Consider the following 21,590-nt stretch of genomic DNA (forward strand, 5'->3'; position numbering starts at 1 on the left):
CTGGCTCAAAAGCCAGAAAGCTTCCACGATCTTATGCGGCCCCTAAGTCTGATTTTATTCCCAGAGCCCACTCTCACTTCCACGGTCAAGACATTATGCTGTGCATGAGCATGTTTTTTTTCTCATTAAATTCCAAACCCCTGCCTGTTTGTGAAGATAAAGAACCTGAGATGTGAGAATTGAAAGGTACCTTAGAAAATTTTCCAGTTCAAAACTAAAAATTCTTCTTCAAAAGATAAGGAGGCTGAGGCACAGAGCACTATTATTGGTCTTTCATGTCCTGGTCCGGGCACCTGATTTTCAGATTCATACCCTGGCTCCTCCTCTTTCTTTTCTTGCCTGAACATGGCCTTGGGAAAGTTACCTTAATCCCTCTGGCTTTAGTTTGGTCCTCCGCAAAAGAAGGGCCAGAATATTGAATTTCATTGATTCCCAAATGCACATTGTTTCACATTTTACAATCTAAATGTGGCCGAAACGGAAAGCAAATCATAGTTTGTTTTTACTTTCTTAACAGTACATATATAAAGCAATGGCATATCTCACACTGTCAGTGATGTCTTAGATTCTATGAAGTACGGAAATACAGCCTTCATGGGGTTGTTGCAGACATGTAAAATAATAAAGGCATATTACCTAAAATAGTGCCTGGTACATAGTAAATGCTGAGTAAATGTTAGTTGGTGTGGTGGTGGTGGTGATGGTGATGGTTACGCCGAATGTTAAGGACATGTATACAGCTTGGCCCATGCACATTTCTTTTTAGGAGATAAAATTGTCCCTGGGCTTTGTCTCCATTTACAGCTTTTGTCTCTTTGGCTTAAGGGCAACATAGCATAGTGATTTTCCTTTTTTATTTTTCATTTTTGAGTGTTGTGCCCTGGAACCAAACCACAGCCCCCAAATCCATTTGAACTGAACTATGCAGATGCCTTTTTTTTTCCTTTGTTCAAATCATGTGGCAGAGTGACAGAATATCACTCACAGTTGTGTTATATAGATACAGAGTACAGCTTGTACTCTCCTTATTTTTTACAGTCAATTGATAAAAGTGGTTTTTACAAATAGTTTCACTCAAAACTCTCAGCCTCATCTTTTTATGACACAGAAATGTATCACAGCAGGTAAATTGGCATGAAATTTTATTGGGGGTAAAAATTTATCTTTGCTTAAACATGTATCCACAGCTTTCTCTATTAAGAAGAAAGTCTGATAGAATTCTGATGTAAGTTTAAATTGCCACAGTATCAAACTCAGTCAAATTTTATTGATTTCTGTGACTGTGTTTTGTTCATCGCATCTCAAGGCATGACTTTGAAAGGCACAATATTCTTTAAAAGATAGGGCATTAATGAAAAGGCATTGTGTTTCTTTTCTCTAGTTCCCAAAATTTCACTGCCTATAGATTTGAGATCAAAGTAGGTGATGTCCTCACTGATCTTGTTACAGAATTCACAGCTCTTCATATTATTCTTCTATTCATCATTTTCCCCTTGTCTTTCAAGATGTCTATAAAATGATAGGTTATTATTTCCTCTACTTCAGTTAGTATTTATGCCAGCAGGGGTCACATTATTTTATTATTTTTAGAGAATAGGAGCTATTTCCTGAACCAGGATATTGAACTTGCTATTTCAGAGAAATAAGTCAAAGACACCCTTCTCATCAATCTAAACTTGGTTTCCTCTAGGGAGCCTTCCCCAGTCCCTAAAACTACCGCCTACACGAATGAGAAGACTTTCCCATCATATACTGTGCAAATCTCTATTTATTGCCATGTGACACGATAATATCTGTTTCTCTCTTCTCTCTAAACAGAGTACTCCTCCAGGACAGGGACTGTGGCATTTCATTGCTGTACGCACATATGCTAGAGCACTAAATTAAAAAGCATGTTAAGTGAAGAAAGGTCTAAGTTGAAATCACTCTTAGAGCTCTGAGGATAACTGTGAATTCAGTTTTAAAACTGATGTTTAATAATAGGGTAGTAAGATTTATCTCCAAATAGATTTTAGTTTCTCAGAGCTGCACCTGCAAAGTTGCAGGCACCACTTAAGGTAATAATCTTCTAGAGACACATACAGAGACACATATTTACTTAATATTAAGCTGGGCTAGAAAAGAAACCAATCTGAAATTGCTTCCTCAGCTGAAAGCTCTATGCTAACAATAAAGTTTAATTTCAGCAGCTGTAGTTCTCAAATCAATAGACTGCAAAGAGGGTGGCAGAATTTCAGTTTTCGGTTTTGAATACTAAACAGGTCAGAAGTTGTGTTATTTAAGAATAAATTCACTGGATTTTAAAAGCAGCTTTTGGAAAATTAGTCATGTGCATTTATATTACTTTCATTAATAATCTAAATCTCCAGGATAAAAAATTATAGTGTCCAACCACAAACCAACATATTTATTACATAAATATAAGGATTTTTTTTATGTTTTCAAGGGAAAGACTTGTGGATAAATTTGTAAATTTACTATTAAACCACACTAGACAGTTGGATATTCTTACCTGACAAAGAGTTTCGGGACATTTCCTTAGATCTCTCCAGTGCTATCTTCTAAACAGAAACTGTTGCAGTAATACCTCTTGGTAACTAGACTGTGCTATGCTAATATCTGATGGTTTTTCCCTTTTAATAGTATTTGCATTAGAGTGGGAACATTGTGTAATGAATAGTGCCCTTGGCTATACTGGCCTTTTTACACTGACCTTGTTTTCATGAGAGTGTTGTCACACTTCAACTTCCAATCGCTAATTATGCTGGTAATCACTGGGCACAAGAGTATCAAATCATGGTTATTTTAATAACTAAGAAGTCTAGTTTAGAAAAGAAATTTAAAATATAAATAAATGACTTCGTCTTTAAAAAAACAAATGATTTAAAATCCCTCCAGGGTCATCAGAGCATGCATTTAAACCAAACGGACGGTTCCAGTCTCCCTATCCTGAGTGTTCAGAGGTTGAGGGGAAGAGAAAGCCACATCTATGAAGATTTTATAAGGTCAGGCTGTATAAGAAGATCTGGAAGTGTTCTGGAGTAGTAGGCAAGAGTTGTCAGTATTTCTGAAGGACTGTTAAAGGTTAAGATGATTAGTATTTAAAACATAGAGATGGGGAAGGAGACAAGAGCCACAAATGGTTCTGTGGGGTCAAGACCCAAGAAAGATCTACTAATCTTGATCTGCTGGATTCGTCAGCTTTTTGAAACATGGAGCTTTCTCATTCATAGATTTTGATTCTGACTGAATTGTGAATATTTAATGTCATGATCTTGATATTTTAGGCTCTGCCCTTACTGGGGAAAGGAATGAAAAATGAACTTCGTCTACCTTTCAGATCCCCCGTTGGTTTCTGGCCTGATTGAGGCTTTAGCAACATGGAAGAAAACTATGGGGTGGAGCGGAGGTGGGGTTGTAGGCTACTTTTGTACTCTAGCGTATTTTTCCCACCATGCATTTTTCTCTCCTTGAAGGTAGAGATTGCTATAAGCAGAGTCCAAGACTATAAAAGAAAAAATGTTTCCAACAGAGTTTGTGTAAGACCCTGAAGTTACCCAATTAAGCAATTATTTTACTTTCTCATTGAAAGAAGAGAAACTCAAGCTTTCAATAATTTTGTGTAATTAAACTTCAGGCTTTTAGATGTGATGCATACTGATAAGTTCTCCATGGAATCTTTTAGAAGTAAAGCACAGCTGTTCAATTCATGAATTTATTTTGCAGTCAGTGTCTTAATAGAATGTTTTCCTCAAAAAAAAAAACTTTATTCTTTAGATGGCCCAAATGACCTTTTGTATTTTATCTTCTCTCTCATCTCTTTTATTTTCATCCTGATTCTTGACTGAGAATTCTTGTCAGCCTTTGTATGTTATACTTCTTGTGTCAAGTCAGTTATTCCTACGAGCTGCAGGCCCATGTTTAAGATTCATTATTTCATTTCACCCTCCTCTGTGACAAAGATTGTACCTACTACAGAAACCTTTAAATTCAGTGAGGTTAACTGGGATTTTATTAAAGTTTGTGATCTCTGATTATTTTCTTAACTTAGATGTTTTACAGGTTAAGTTATAATCAGGCTTAATGAAATATTTAACAAGTTGTTTTTCTAATTTAAAAATACGGCTAAAAACATAAAAAGTATCAGGTATTATATTTAATCTGAATGCACAAGGAGAAAATTTTCCACCCTCATTCAATATTTGACTAACTTAAACTAGGTCATATTGACAATAAAGTGACCACTGAAAAAAATGTTTGAAAGCCCCCTTCCTCTTGAATGTACCATACAACATTGGATTCAGTTGAAATCCTTCAAGTTTTGAAGTCTTTCTCTCATATCTCACTCAAACAACCTTAAATTGCTCCCCCATCTCATTCTCCATCAAGTATTCCTCCTGACCACTTTCAATACCAATCTCCTGTACCACCTTGAGGGAAGATATAAGAAAGGAAAAGTGGGAAGAGTGAAAGGGTGGAGGAGAATGGAAATAGAGGGAGCTGGCTTTGAAACAGGGTCACTATGTGGTCTTCATTATATTCTATGTATTCTGCATCAATTTCCCTTGATGGCCCTATTTGAGGTCATTATCAAAATATGTGCTTGAACGAAGTTAGAGCATCAAGGAAATCCCTAACAAGATAGCATCCTGTTTTATCACTCTTTTAAATAAATCTCTACCTTCCTATGGCTTATCAAACTTAGTAGTTGAGTTCGCCTGACCAAGACAACTGAAGATAGCTCCAGTACTTTGTCAGAAATCTAAAAATGTTCTATCAAGGTGTCTTTAGGCTTTAAAAAATATAAAAGCTGTTTTAATAAGTTCTGATCAAATTTTTTTCCTTGCAATATTCCAATGACTTTCATTCAGGGGTATTTCAAATGAAATTTTTTCAATTAATCACTAGGAAAAGGAAGGTCAGGATAAACAAAAGTGTTCACTTTTCAGATGGAAATACACAAAATTTGAGCATCAAAGACTCTAGAAATAGAAAAATCTTTAAATAGAGAAAGTTCATACCTTTGTCAGTTCAAGAGATTGACTTTTTTAAATCACTGACTTAGAAGCAATTTGGACCACAACAGCACTTGGCTCAACCATCTGGACTCTTCTTCGACCTCTTCGTTCTTTCGTTTGATTCTCTTTTCCTTAGTTTTAGATAGTGCCCTTATTCACAGGAGCCTACAAGGGTAACATTACTTCACTAACCTTTGAAGCATCTATGAGAGGTAATCAAAGGACAAATACTCCAAATTTTGACATAACAAATCAAGTGATATTTATTATACATCCGGCAGACATGTACTAATAGTATTCTGCAGTGGTAAAAGGTCATTGGACTCTGGCCTCAAGGTGTTTATCATTTAACACCATCAATAAGGAGGAAATGCTGAAGCAGATGTCAACAAGCAAGAAACTGTATAACAAATCTAGAGCTGAAAACAAGAGACAAGGTTCTAAAGAAAACAGTATCTATACTTCATAACTAAAGAAAAACACATTGCCTTCACTTTTTACAAAATGTGGGGAGGAGAAATTATAGGCATATGAACTTACTAAGAGATGCTTTTAAGCAAAGATATGAAGTTGTAAATTTCGATCCTCTCAGCCTCTCATTTTTCCCCTTTTGTGGCATCTTCTAATTCCTATCACCTCGGTCATAAAGTGACTTCTGTTCTCTATCTATTTGATACCATCTAGATCAAATTAGAACAGCAATTTATATTAATTCATTATTGTAGTCACTAAGTTTCCGTTTTTCATATAGTTTTTGTGAAATGAGCCTTGCCTTCCTGCTACTAGAATTTTAAACATTAAAAACATGTTTAAACATCAGCAAATATATATGTGGGTGGGGGTGATATTTGAGAAATAAATGTGCTTTCTTAGGCCACCGAAATTATAGCACATAGATTGTACTTTTTCTTGACTAAGAAAGGTAGACTAAGGTTATCATTTTTTATTTTTAAGCCACCTGGTAAGGTCTTTTCTTTTCTTTTTTCTTTTTTTTTTTTAAAGCTTTTTTATTATCTTTCTCTTTGTTCTTTTTTTGTTCCCCCTCTTTAATTCCCCCCACTACTCCCGCCACCCACTTCCACCCCTGACCCATGGATGTTGCTGTTTCTCCCCAAGAACTGGATCTCTGAAGGCGGGGCATCTCCTCCCACACACCCGGAGTGGTGCACCCGGGGTATGGTCTGTGGCTCCACCTGGGACGGGGAACCCCCAGGACCTTCTGCATGTAAAGCAGAGGTGCCAACCAACCACTACACTATGGAGCCACCTCCTGGTAAGGTCTTTTCTTAATGTTTTATTGGTGTCCCGAGTAAACTGACAGTGTTATAGTAACCACAATGAGGGGAGGGGTAGCAACAATAAAAATCCTAATTGCTTCAAGTGTCATGAGGTAAATAACTCTGAAGTTCATTTTCTTTCAGAGAAGTATTTACATGTAAAGATTTTTAATCTAGGCATATAGGACAGTATTTAAATGAAGAAATACTATCAGAAACCTATTAGGAAGAAAGGATGGGAGTGTTGCCAACATATTAGTAACAATTTTTCAAATATGAAGGATGAGGCAGCATAGTAACCTATGTTAGAAGGAGTTAGGCTTCATTGTGACCTTAGGCAAGTAATTTAACTTCTCTAAGGTTCAACTTCCTTACCAGTAAATGGGAAGAATAAAGCCTACCCTACAAAAGTATGATGGAACTAAGACCTCCAGCTCAGTCTATATTATATCCTTATTCTTCCCTTGTATGTGTAGGGGGAAGAACCTTAAGCCTGAATACAATATACAAAATGAACCCTACAGTGACTATAGGGAGAAAACTCTCACATATTCTATGTCAATGAGTCCAAAGTGTCACAAATATGATATACGACTACTATAAAATAGAGACAATTTTGAAACTTACCTTAAACACATGAAGTATGGGAATTCAGAGCAATACCACAAAACTTTATAGAAGTGAAATCAATTTTCCATCTCTCCATTTTATCTGTGAGAGGACCTTCTACCAAGCCAAATATTTCCCTCTTAAAAAACCTTGTTTCAATTCTATTTTTAGTCTTTCTATAATTATACAGAATATAACACAGACCATTTTAACTCCTGTGTATACATGCTCATGGCATAATTGACATGTTCTGATGCTTCTATTATGTTTTTCCATGTATTTGTTGTGTCAGTTCTCTGTCAATTCCATGTAAATTGAATGAAACTTGAGGGCCAGGTTGGCTGTATTTTAGTGGTTGCTAAATTCAGTGTACTCCTTTTAGCCTTTATTTACTTGACCTCTCAGAATGGTCTGTCATCAGTTTCCATTTCCTTCTTAAAATACTGTCCTTGGTTTCTGTGATCCAGTACTCAGCTAGTTCTTTTCCTTTCTCAAGCCGTACCATGTCAAATTCCATCATTGCCATTTACTTTCTCGTCACCCCAAATCTGAACCGTTTTCTGACATTTTAGAAGTTGATGTTCCTCAGATATCTAGCCCCTTAATTTCTTCTCTTTTCATCCTATAGATGCTTCCTGTATGATTTCACCTGCGTCAGTGGCTCCAACTAACATTCACATCTACTGATAACTTTTGTATCTGGTGCTCCAGCACATTCTCTCTTCAGACTTCCAGGTACATATTGTCAGGTATTATTACGAGACATCTCCACTTACAGGTCCACACGCACTTCAAATTCAGCATATCCTAAACATATCTTTGTCTTCCCCTCCCCAAATTTGCCCTCCCTTCCTATATTCTTCTTTCTGTGAAGGCACCTCCATCATTGCTCAAGATAGACACCAGGGAGTCATCCTTAATTCTGTCTCTCCCTCATCTCATAATCAAACTAGACTCTAATTTCTATGAGTTCTTACCTTCTAAATATCTCGATTATCTTCACTGGTGTCATCACTGGTACTTGGTCAATGTCCACCGAAGCTTTGCTGAATCACTGGAATGGCTTTCTGATTTCTCCTGGTCTCCTTACTGTGATGCTGCTGGCCCAGTACTACCCCATTCTCCACATTGTAGTAAAAAGTAGTTTTTCTAAATTGTAAAGCTAATTTAAGATGGCCACCTGATTAAAACACATAGATGGTCTTCAAAACCCTCAGGATAAAAATCCATTTTCCTTAGCAAGGCCAACAAGCTTTTCATGGCTGACCCTCTTCCTGTGCAGCTTCATCATTGCCATTTACTTTCTCGTCACCCCAAATCTGAACTATTTGAAATTCTCCAAATGTTACACTCTCTCTTGTCTCTTTGGCCTCTGTGTAAACAAACTTCCCTCTTCCCCCCGTTAACTGTGTTACATGGCGTATCATTTAGAATGATGCAGTTGCAAGCAACTTCTCCCCTTCCAAATTTGAACAGTCACCTTGGAAAAGGTTAGTTTTAATAGAAGAGAGCCAATAAATTTTGTTTCCTTGTGATCTAATCATGTTAACTGTGGTAGAAGTTAACTCTATAGAAAGCTGTGAACTGAGCTTATTTCTATCACTGGTTCTAGATATAGATACCATCCTTTTTTTTTTTTTGCTTTATTGAGATCATGTGATAATTTGATATACCTATACATTGGGAAAAGATTGCCCACACTGAGTTAAGTAACAAACACACCACCTCACATATTTACACCCCCCTTTTTTTGGTGAGAACATTTAAATTTTTTTCTATTAGCAAATTTAAGTTGTGCAGTAACAATGTTATCAGCTGTAGTCACCATGTTATCAACTGTAGTCACCATGTTACACATTAGATCCTCAGACTTTATTCATCTTACAACTTAATTTCTTACTTTTATTAACCTCTTCCTATTCCCCACCTCCCATCCCTAGCCCCTGGTAAGCACTTTTCTTCTGTATCTATGAGTTTGACTTTTTCTTTTTAGATTCCACATAAGTGATACTATGCAGTATTTTCTTTCTTCTGTCTGGCTTATTTCATTTAGCATAATGCCCTTCAGGTTCTCCCACGTTTCCAGGTCTCCAAGAAGGATGCAGGGAGCTTCTAGATGTGTGCTAAATTAGCACAGAAGCCTGACCCTCAGGCAGCAACTTTCAAAGTATGCAGATGACTCTTTCAGGGAAAGACTGGGAGACCGGTGATTTTGCCTGCTCCTTCTGTGCTGAACCCTGGAGGGATAACTATGGCAAATGCTCCTGTACTGTTCCTTTGTTTGCTATTGTCGGTAGGAATTTTCTTTACTGCTACTGGTAGTGACCAAGCCTGCTTGTCCTTCTAAAACCTGCTCAAAAGATGGTTGTATAACCTTGAATTACTTCCCCAATGCTGCTGAGTCACCTTAATTTGTCCTCAGTTTTCTTCCTGAAGGACCTGAATTATAAGAAGCAAGCAACAGGCACACACGAAGCAAATAACCCAACCACAGTCATGGCGTATTTTATCCTCTCTCCCGAGCTAGAACGTTCAGGTCTAGAAATAAGTAATCAAACTTAGCATCCTTTACTAGAACAAGTGTAGTAGTTTTGACAAACATTTAGACATAACAAATTATTTAACATGATACATAAATAGTTAGAATTCCTCACACATGATGAAAGAGATCAGCTTTCTAGTCAGTAAGTTCTGCATCTATGATATACTTCTTTGATATTCCCATTTCCTTTCCAACATAGTGGAGAGATGAATATTGCATATTTTGCATCCATGACATCTGAAGTCATATTTGAAGGCCCAACCAGGACACTAAAGATTAGCTTCATTTCCATCAGAATCTTTTTTTTTAACAATTTAAAAAATTTTTCAGTTACAGTTGGCATCCAATGTTATATTAGTTTCAGGTGTACAACATAATAATTAGACATTTATATAACTTATGAAGTGATCACCCCGATAAAACTAGTGCCCATCTGACGACATACATAGCTATTACAATATTATTGACTATATTCCTTATGCTGTACTTTACATCCCCACGACTATTTTGTAACTATTAATTTGTACTTCTTAATCCCTTCCCTTTTTTCACCCACCCCCACAAACCTACAACCCCTCTCCCATCTGGCAACCATCAAAATATTCTCTGTATCTATAAATCATTCTTTTACAAATCTCTTTAAAGTAAATTTTTGGGATGACTTTTGCTAATAAATCATATAGGTTTAAAGTGTACAATTCAATAATGTATCGTATGTATATTGCGTTATGTGTTCACCACCTAAAGTTAAATTTCCGTCTATCACCATATATTTGACCCCCTTTACCCTTATTACCTCCCTCCGCCTCAACTTCTCTCTGGTAACAACTAAACTGTTGTCCTTTTCCGTAAGTCTGTTTGTCTCGTTCATTTGTTGTTTTCAGTTTTATGTTTTATATCAGAATCTTACTCAATATTACTTGAAGAAGGCGTTTGATTGTGAGGCAGTTGTCCATCTGCACTTTGCAATTGGATTTTTCATAGGCCTGCTCTTTGTCACTAAATTTTTCTTCATATGTTACTTGATTGTTTTTTTTCCATAAATATTTAGTACTGCTTGTTCTTGGTAGATGGGTTAAGGACATGAGCACACATTATGAAAACTAAATGTAACATAAAAGTGACCGAGGATATAGGCAGAAACATTAATTACATGAAAATCTGAACTGTATACGATGACCCGGATATCACATGGTTATGGCAAGGTGAAATGAAATCTTTGCCACGCTAGTCTTGGATTCCCCACTGCTCATAATGCAGCAGAAGTACACAACACTGCTGCTTTGGCTCATGCCAAACTTTCGGTCAATAAACTCTCACAGTCTTCCTTCCATGAATGGTTGTTAAATCAGTTCTCTCACATCCTGCACTTTTACCATTGATTTTTTTAAGCCTATGCTTTAACTTTATAATTTTCCCCCAGTACACTTTCTTATTAGTTTTAAGTACTTTTTCTGGCCTACTTGTCTTTGGCTTCACTAAGAAGAATCATCACTCATTGATTCAGCTCTCCTTCAGAGTACTTCACCTCAAAACGTTTATACCAGGCTAAATTAGGACATTCTGAACTGATGTTATACTAAATGCCTTTAACCGCTTTTCAATCATTTCCTAGGAATGGAGTGGGAATGGGAGAGAGGGGAGAGATGGAGGGTAAGAGATAAGAATAAAGCTTTGGGAGATGAGTAAATTTTTTTAAACATTTGAATCAAGAAATTCATGATGAAGATGAAAAACACAGCTGTGACTGGCATAGGGCGTGATTCAGCCTTCTATCCTGGCAGTCTTTTAACTTTGGCAGCAAGAATTGGACCTGAAAGACTTCCACTGCTTTGGGTTCTGATTTTCATTTAGTCTTACCAGCAAGAAAAATCACCCTGGAGCAATGAGCATGCTGATTTTGTTAATTTCCTCAAATATGTCCCTTGTTTAAATCACTGCTGATTAAACATTCTTGACATCTTTCCTTTCTCAAAGTGCCATGACTCATCAGGTGATCACAGTGGAAGGCAAAGGCTAAATCTGTTTCTTTAAAATGTTTACTGAGAGTGAGCAATGGAAAAAACAGTGGCAACACAATGATGAATGGCTTTGGTGGGCAGTGTGTCTCTGACCCGTTGATAGTCTTCAAGAAACAAAATTTAAGGAAACGTCACTAGGAGCTGAGTCCGACCAAAGACTTGAACGCTTGTAAGCTGGGGGTTCTACTGCCCAATGAGCATTTTCCAAATGAGATTCACTGCTTTGCTACTATAGAAGGTCATTTAGAGGTAGTAATTTTAGCTGTGATCATGTATTTTTGTTTTGCCTTATCAGAACCAGTATTCAAATTCGCTCCAATATTCGATTCACTAGTTCTAAACCTTAAGATAGTAAAATTGCATGCCATAAAGAAACCAGGCATGTATAGAAAGTTAACTAAAATTTCGTTTATACTATGCTACTTTTAACATAACAAAAGTTAGACTTTCTGTTTTACATATGACAATAACAGGAAGAAGATGACTACCACAGCAAATTACTCACTCCTACCTACCTAATAATCCATCAGGCTCTGTCTGTCAGTTGTGTTAAGGGAGGAAATTGTCATATTCAGTGTAACACAATAGAAGGAGCACTGCTCTGGAAGTTGGGAGATCAAGTTTTCTATTCTTGGCTCTACCCACAAATTGTGTGACCTTGGATAAGTCATTTAAACTCTGATCTTTAAGTTTTCTTCTGGGTAAACATTAGAATAAGATCGTGGGTTTTCTATTTGATTTCATGACTTTCCTCCATACTAACAAGGATTCTTTCTGGAATGTTACTAGGATTTTATATGTGTACCTCACTCAGTGTAGTCTGGCACATTAGTTTGATTTAATTATCATTAGGAAAATAATCTGAAGAAAAGATCAGATAACAAATCAGATATTTTTCTTCGGCTAAGAAAGATCCCATTTTAGGGGGTTAGCTTTGTTGACTTCAGGCGTCATTTTAAAAAATGTATTTAGGTAGAATGATACATTAGTCTAACGTGCGGAACTGCTGTCTAGGAGTTGGTGAATGAGAAAGTTTTACATGCTATGAGCCTCATTCTGAGGTCCATCACTGACTCCCCTCTGGGATTCAGGCCAGTCACCCCATTTCTCTGTATCTGAATAGTTTTATTTCTATCTAGGAGTTATTCAGTTATTTAATCTTGCCTTAGGAAATTGTGGCAAATACAAATATAAATCATTTGGGAGCACAATGCCCATGAGACAATGTCAGAAGAATGTTAAAAATTTTAAAGTAAGTAAAAAACTAAAAGTTTTCCTTTAGGCTTTGTTATTGACAATATAAGTGCCTCATGATTGGAGAACTCTAACAGTATCTGTAGGTTGTCATGGCAACAGCTACTGCTATTACCAGCCTACCTGGAAGGATGTGAACGTAAGGTAATAATTCAGAAGTCTTTCTCCTGGCTATGACTTATGAAATGGCAAGTATTTTCTCCTCTGGTTTCCGTACTTTTCCCATTTCTCACTTTTTGCTGTATCAAAGGCCATTTCTTGCTCTGTGCTTGTCTTCTGCAGAGCTACATGGTTCCATTCCAGTGGTCTAGGATAATGCTCTTTTTCTTTCTTGGCAAATATAAGAAGGCGTAGGAACTGCAAGGGAAATAGGGCTTGAGTCATGGAAACTTTTTGCTTGGGGAGAATTAGAAGGAAGCTCTCTTTTTCTTCAATTGGGAGTAGATAATGGAGGCCTATGAAATTACTCTCATGTAACTCAATAATAACTGTTAGAGTAACAGCTAAAATTTAGTCTTCTTATTTTATGGCAGAGAGATATATTGATTGGGGTTAAATAGGTAGTTACATAAGTTTAGCATACTCTGTTTGCATGTATCCATTTTATGTGTGTGTGTTTTTTTCCTTTTTAATAAGTTCTGGTGATTTCCAGATCAGGGTAGTAAATGGAACCAATGCTAAGTTCAAACACACACGTAAATTATAGTTAAATACGTTTTATAAACTGACGAGCACATGGCCACACTCAGAATTGTGAAGGGGAAATGTATAGTCTAGAAACCAAGATGGTACTATAAAAATGGCAAGACAAAAAAAAAAAAATCAAACTGAAACTTGTAGCTGTAAGCAGCTGAGATTGTAGATTTGGTACCATCTAAAAGGAGCTCTGAAAGGAGGAACAGGAAACATAGATGCAATGCAATACTATAATAGATAATGCCTGGAATTCCTCAAAATTAAAGAAAGATAACAGTCCTCAGACTAATAAATCCCACCATGTATCAAAAGGAGTAAATGTGCTTTAAAAAGTCACATGTAGACACCTTACAGTAATGCAGAATATTAAGATAAAGAAAAAATCCCTCAAAACAAAAATAAAAATCAGAATAATTGTAGATTGTTCTCAGTAAAAATAGATGCATAAAGAAATAGATGGCTATCTGTAAGGTTTCCAAAGGAAAATTAACTCTACTATGATTCTACAACCAGTTAATCTATAAGTTAGAAAGATATTTTAAAGCTACATCTACCTCTAAAATAAAAACCATCAGTGAAATAACTTTGAAAGTCTATTTTCAACTAAATAAATATATCGATGCATAGAATGAGAAGGAAATAGTGATGTACAAGAATCAAAAGTGAGCAAATAATCCAGAAACTATAATAGAAAATCAAACAAATGTTGCTTACAAACAAAAACAACATAATATTTTTATGTTTAGTAACAAGATGTATCTAAAATTTTAGGTAAAAGTTATATGGAGTTGGGGGAAAGTAAAGTGTACTAAGATTATTGTGTTTGAGATACTGATTAACTTTGGACTTTGTTAAGAAAATATAAATATATGTATGAATGTTAAAAATTGTAAGGGTCAAAAGTAAAAAAAAAAAGGAAGAAGAAGCAGAGTACATAATTTCCAAATGAGTAGAGGGAAAAGGCGGAGCAAAATCTTGACCAGTTGAAGAAAAGACAAGAAAAGAAAACAAGGAAACATAAGCAAAAGTATAATAGTAAAAATAAAATAATATGTCAGGAATCATAAGGGATGTAAAGCATCAAACTTATCTTTTAAAAGATAAAGACTCTCAGAGTTGATTAAAAAATCCATCTAGTTGCTCTTCCCTGAATTACCAGGAATAGATAAAATAAATAAAAATGAATAAGATAATATATATTTTGATAAATATCAACACAAAGAAGCTGGCGTAGCAATATTCAAACCATAAAAATAGAATACCTTGGTGAACAACATTAAAGGGATCAAAGAAAAAATACTTAATGCTAGTAAAAGGATAATTCCCCCCCACACCCGAAAATAAAAAAAATGTTCTAGAATGTATTCTACCTATCTACCCTGTGATCTCAAACTTAATTACATAATTTAATTTCTTAGGTCTTTAGGTATTCTTTTTTTTAAAAAAGCTTTTGAGAATAACAATGCTTAGTTTTTAACAATGATAATTAAAATATATATCTCATTTTTAAACATAATGTCTATATAATTTTTGACAAAATTAAACAGAAAAGGTATTATTTGAGAAATCCTTCACATTTGAAACTTTGATCACATTCTCTTTAGAATGTATATCCTTGATTCTCTATTATTTGAGTTGTGTATGTTATAAATAAATTTTAGAAATATTCTTCTTGCCTTCATAATTCTGAAATATAAGTATTTAAATAGCATTTTAGTGTATTTGTCCAAAAGTGGCTCTATTTTTATATGGAGACATCTCTTGCCCTTTTTTTTGTTTGTTCCTTAGACCCCATGGAAGGACTTTAGAGACCCCTTTAATAATGATTTTCTTGAAATATTAAATTTTGTTTATTAATACTTATATGTAATTAACAAATTATTTTCCAATTCTTATGTTTAAAAAATCAATAAGACATTCAAGATAGTTCTCCCAGTATTTACCTTTCCCCCTATAATTAAAATACTGAGAAAAGAAATCAAGGTGATAAACAGTAAGAAATAGAAGAGAACCCAAAAGTCAAGACAAATTTATAACATTTGAATAGTTTATAACATTTGAATAATTTTAAAAACACACCTGACATAAGAATAATTATTGATTGAAATGTCCTGTTAATTTTTTTGTTATTTGCCTTCTTTGAAGAGATTACATAGGAATCCTAGCTGGGAATGGAAAGAAAAAAATAAAATACCCCTTGAGGAACATATATACAGTAGGAGATTAGTGATTGCTTAGAATCAGTATATGGTTTTGGATGAAATATTGTTTTATGACTATTATGATTCTAGGTAGGTTCCTGAAACCAGGAGAATGATTTTTTTCTTGATCATATGCCTTCCTCTATCAATCAAGGCATCCTGTCTCCTGAGATTAATGTCCTACAGCAAAAATTTACTCTATAGCTTAACACAAAGCAGGAGAATGCTAATTTATTGACATTCCCTTAACACCTCTTATAAAGAAAACACACCCTTTAACAACAAATATGCTTCCCTGATGCCTATTTCTTGTCAACAGACGCAGTTTAATCTTTGAGAGGCAGATGCACACATCTTTTGGCTGAAAATACAGAGCAATTTTACACCACACACATCAAGAGGGAAATTGGGAACAGTTGCAACACTCTTGCTCAGCATCGAAAAACCCTTCACAGCACTGGACAAAAACCGGCCTCATGCCGGCTCCCAAAATTCCTCCTTTGGAGTGTAATCTCTTAAGAGATTTTTCATTATTGTCTTTACTGCTTAGATCAACACCAGGCAGATTGAATGAAAATAGCCCTTCAAATTTATTTTTAATCTTTCAAACAAGCAAATTAGTTGTGAATTATTTATCAAGAATATCCAGGTGGGCACTAATACAGTCAAATCAGCTTTCTGCATTCCTAAAACTGAGAGTTTTTGAGCCTTGGAAATACTGCTGTTACTCCTATTTCTTTTCTTTTACCAGTTTTCAATTTGCTTTTTAAAAATAATTTGATATGCTATCAGAGTGCTGAAAGATGTTTGCTTCTTTATCCTGAAGTGACATAGTCAAACTGCTGGGAAAAATCGAATAGTACCCGAACCGACAAATGTTTAGGATTTATAGAAAAATGCAAAGAAGGAATTGGGGAAAAGAATATTGAAGGAAGAAAGACCTTTTTTTAAAGGAAGGTTAGGATTATAATAACACTTTTGCGGGTGGGGAGCTAGACAAGAGGAATGTAGAGTGTGTTCTGTATTATCCTATCATACCAGGCAGTGAATTTGTTTTAAGGAAAGAACAAGCTAACTATGAAGCCTTGATTTGCAACTTTATGAAGTCAACATGAATTTTCTCCTCCTATTGCTGATCTCAATCTTTGGTCAGCCCAGATGTTGTCACCTTATTTAATAATACATGTTGTCACCTTATTTAATAATACACTAGCTTATAGACAATATGAAGCCTTATATATCTCTTATTTCTAATATATAGGCAAATTTCCTGGCTGCTTTACAATCTGAAGGTTATTAAGTCCTGGATAAAATTGTAGAATTAATTCAAGCAAAACTGAGGCATGCTTGGAAAAAAACAAACAGAGATTATTAGCAAAGAGAGTAATATTATTTGTGCAGTTATAAATATTATGATGTTGTTTAGTAACAAAACAGCTTTTTTATTTAAGTGGAGTTGGTATACAATATTATATTAGTTATGTTAGTTTCGGGTGATTTGAATACAGCGACTTGACATTTTTATACCTTATAAGTAATCGCCTCCTTAATTCTAGAAGTTATCTGTCACCATGCAAACTTATCACAATATTATTGACTATATTCCCCTTCACCATTTTTGTCCGTTCTCCTACCCCTCCCTTCTGTTTCAATGAGTCTGTTTTTGTTCTGTATTTTTAGATTCCACATACAAGTGAAAGCATGTGATGTTTGTCTTTCTCTGTCTGACTTATATCACTTAGCATAATGCCCTCTAGGTCCATCTATATTGTTGCAAATGGCAGGATTTCATTCTTTTTTGTTGTTGAGAAATATTCTACTGTCTATGTGGACCACATCTTCTTTATTCATTTGTCTGTTGATGGATACCTATGTTGTATCCATATCTTGACTATTGTAAATAATGTTGCAATGAACATAAGAGTGCACATATCTTTCCAAATTAATGTTTTTGTTTCCTTTTGATACATACCCAAAAGTGCAATTGCTGGAATGTATCACATGGAAGATATAGTTTTAGTATTCTGAGAAATTTCCATGCTGTTTTCTTTAATGGCTGCACCAGCAGCCATTTGCAGTCCCACCAGCAGTGCACAAGCATTCCCTTTTCTCTACCAACACGTGTCATCTGTTGACTTTTTGATAATAGCCATTTGGACTGATGTGAGGTGTATCTCATATCGAAGAATATATGACTCAGACTGATGTCAGATAGTTTACTACCTATGTTTTCTTCTAGGAGTTTTATGGTTTCAGGCCTTACATTGAAATCTTTAATCCATTTTGAGTTTATTTTTGTATATGTTATAAGAGAGTAATCCAATTTCACTTTTTTTTGGGTATATATCTGTCTACTTTTTCCAGAACCACCTGTTGAAGAGACTGTTATTACTCTGTTATATGTTCTTACTTCATTGTGGATTAGTTGACCAGATGAGCAAGGATTTATTTCTGGAATCTCTATACTGTTCCATTGATCATTGTGTCTATTTTTGTTTCAGTACCATACTGTTTTGATTATTGAGCTTTGTAGTACAGTTTAAGATGGACGTAAATGTAAGGTTTTTTTTTTTTTTTGGTGAATTTTATGAGTTTTAAAGAGTTGCGAAAGCTAACTCTTATTAAGCACTTATTGTATAATACAATTAATTCTCATAAAAATCCAAAGTGTTAAAGTCCTGATTAATTGATGAGAAAACCACAAGATAGAGAGATTGAACAGCTTGTCCAAAGTTCCATAGCTAACAAATGGGGCTGGACTTGAACACAGACTTTCAGAGCCTATGATTTTGACTACTTGACATTTGGCCTCTCTTCCATTCACTATATCTCATATTACTAAAACTATTATTGTAAAGAATTGGGGTAACCCTTTTCCAAAATAACAAAAATACCTTTATAGTATCTTGTGCAAAATTTACATAGAACACTTAAACTATTTGCAACACTGATGAACATAATAAAACTTATGACTATGTTTTTCTTATAATATTTCTTTCTGCCCAGTGTGTTGTCTGCTCATGCTGGTGTTAAGGAAGATGCCAAAAAGTAGGAGACAGAGTATAAATCAGTGGAGATAAGGGAGAATTGCAGGTGCACAAATCAAAAAATGTATGCTTTTTTTAGTCTACCAGAGAAAAATGATATTAATTTTAAATAGATAAAAGTAAAAAAAAAAAATTAGCACCAATTGTGTGCTGCATATTTTCTTATGTAAAACTCACTTAATTCTCCTAATAACCCTGTGATGTAAGTATTATTACCCTTTTTAAATGTGAGTGACCTGAAGTGAACCAATGCAGAGACAGAATTCAAACCCAAGTCTTTTCTGGACAAGTCCTTTGCTCTATCTTCTACTGCTCTGCTACTCTATGGCTATGAAATGCAATGATGAACTCCAGTTTGGCAGTCAGTCTAAATTTTTGCTTTCCACATAATGACAACCCTGCACACTAGCTGTGTAATCTAGAGCAAGTTAGTTAACCTCTCTGCAGCCTGATTATTTTATTTGTAAAATGGGAATGATAATGACACATAAAAACTTGTTGTGATGACCAATGAGCTGATACACACAAAGAATGTCTGCTGGGCACATTGTAATGGCTCAATAAAATCGTGAAAATAAAATTGTTCTTGTTTTTATTATTATGAGCCATTTCTACAGTAGTGTGCTTGGAGCAAAGCGAGTATGTGCACTTTCATCACTTCTATTTGACATTGTACTAGAGGTCTTTATGGCCAGTGCCATAAAGCAAGAGAAAACAAGTCATTCAGATTGGATAGGAAGAAGTATTCACAGATGATACGTTAGTGAATGTTGAAAATCCTATAGAATTGACAGAAAAGCAAATAGACGTAATCAGTGAGTATAGCATAATCACAGATTCAATGTCAATATGTAAAGATCAATTGTATTTTTTTACGCTAGCAAAAAATTTTTTAAAAGAAAATATTAGTTATAATATCTTCAAAAATGTGAAATAGTTGGGAGCAAAATTAACAATATCTGTGAACACTTTGTACACTGAAAACTACAAAGCATTGCAAAGAAAAATTCAATAGAACAAAATAAATGGAGAGAGATACTATGTACTTGGATCAGAGGATTCAATATTGTTAAGAAGTTAGTTCCCCAAAAATTGATCAATGCAATCTCAATCAAAATCCAAGCAGACTTTTACAAAGAAGTTGAGAAGCTTATGTTAAAATTTATATGGAAATGCAAAGAGCCTAGAAGAGCTAAAACAATATTGGGAAAAAAACAGAATGGTTTACATGAACTCAAGACTACTTATAAAGCTATACTAATGAAGACAGTGTGGTAGAGGCAGGAGGATAGACATACAGATCTATAAAAAGAATTAGGAATCCAGAAGTCGGCTGACGCATATATAGTCAATTGGTTTTCTACTAATATGTTAAGATAATTCACTGACGAAAATGGTAGTTTTTTTCCCCCAAGAAATGCTGTTAGAATAATTACATGTCCTTATGGAAAAAATAAACTTTCATCCTTCACCTCATACTAAGAAGTTAACCTAAAATGAATCATAGGAGAAAACTTTTTTGATATTAGGGCAGAAAAAGACTTTTTAGAAAAGGTAATATATTTAAAAATAAATAAATTGTTCTTCATAAAAATGTAAAACTTCTACAGTTCAAAAGACACCATCAAAAAATGAAAAAGTAAGCTATATATTGTTGAAAATATTCATAATCCATGTGTTGGATAAAGAATTTATATACAGAACATATAAAAAAAATCTTACAATACAATAATGCGAAGACAAGGAGCTTAGTGAAAATAAGGTAAAAAAAAAAAATAATAATTCACCAAAGAAGATATACAAAAGACTATTAAACACATGAAAAGATGTTCAACATAGTCATCAAAGATCTTCAGATTAAAATGAAAATGAGATACTCCTACAAATTAAAATGACAATTTGATGACAATAATGAAAAAGACTGACTATATCAAGTGTTGGAAAGGATATAGAACAACTAGAACTCTTATGTATTCACAGTAGGAATCTAAAATGGTACAATCATTTGGAAAAACACTCTGCAGTTTGTCACAAAGTTAAACATACACTTACCAGCAAGTGATCCAGCAATTCCACTCTTAGATATTTTCCCAAGATAAATAAATACATATGTTCATAAAAACGTGTTTGTGAGTGTTCATAGCAACTATTTAAAATAGTCCCGCATTGGAAACCATATGGATGTTCATCATGATCATGTATTCATACAATATAGGCACGAGAGTCTTTATGGACGATAGAAATGTTGTATGTATTGATTGTGGTAGTGGGTACATGAATGTTTACATTTGTAAAATTCTTTGATCTGTACAATTTAAATGGTTGCATTTTGTTGTATATAAATTATACCACAATAAAGTTAATTTAAAAAATAAAATATACTGTAAAACTTCATTAATTCTCTTGTCCAAGTACTGTTACTAGTTTGTAAGAGCAGTTACAAGTCTGTGTACAAACTTATCATAAAACAAGGAATCACAAATTAGTAGGGAAGGAAAAAATAATTCAACAAAAATGTTGTGGGCAACTGGCCAGATATTTGAAAGAATATCAAAGTTTAGCTTGATCTTACTCCACACAACAAAATAAATTCCAGGAGTAACAGAGTGAAATGTATGTATAACAATTTTTTTGAACAGAAGAAAATGCAGATAATTATCTGATCCTCTAAATGTAGAGGACTTTTAACCTTGAAATCAATGGAAAATCATAAACAAGGAGATCAAACACTTAAATATCTTAAAAATGACAGTTGTTTTTCAAAAATACCATAAGCCAAATTTAATATTAAATTTTTAAAAATCTGCAAAATATTACCAAAAGTTTAACATATAACTTATTAAAAAAGTACTCTTAGAAATAGTTAAGGAAAACACAAGGTCCCACTCCATAAATGAACAAAGGATATGAATAGCCAAAGCAAAT

Source organism: Pteropus alecto, unplaced genomic scaffold (assembly GCF_000325575.1).
Source record: "Pteropus alecto unplaced genomic scaffold, ASM32557v1 scaffold76, whole genome shotgun sequence".
NCBI lineage: Eukaryota > Metazoa > Chordata > Mammalia > Chiroptera > Pteropodidae > Pteropus > Pteropus alecto.